Below are 240 nucleotides of genomic sequence, written 5' to 3' on the forward strand. Positions count from 1 at the left end.
TGGCCTCACGGCTGCAGGTTCCTCACCCCTTCTTAGAGTTTGCATGGAATGACCATCTCTGACCAGTGTTCAGAAAAGGAAACAAAGCCAGAAGGTGGCCAGGTGGCCAGCGAGCTCACCTCAAAGGCCTGCCCAATGACCAGATCTGTTCACTATGTTTGAATCAGATATCTCAGTTACATTTATTACAAGTAGCTACAGGGACAGAGTTCTCAGGCAACACAGACTCACCATGCATTC

Source organism: Notamacropus eugenii, chromosome 2 (assembly GCF_028372415.1).
Source record: "Notamacropus eugenii isolate mMacEug1 chromosome 2, mMacEug1.pri_v2, whole genome shotgun sequence".
Classification (NCBI taxonomy): domain Eukaryota; kingdom Metazoa; phylum Chordata; class Mammalia; order Diprotodontia; family Macropodidae; genus Notamacropus; species Notamacropus eugenii.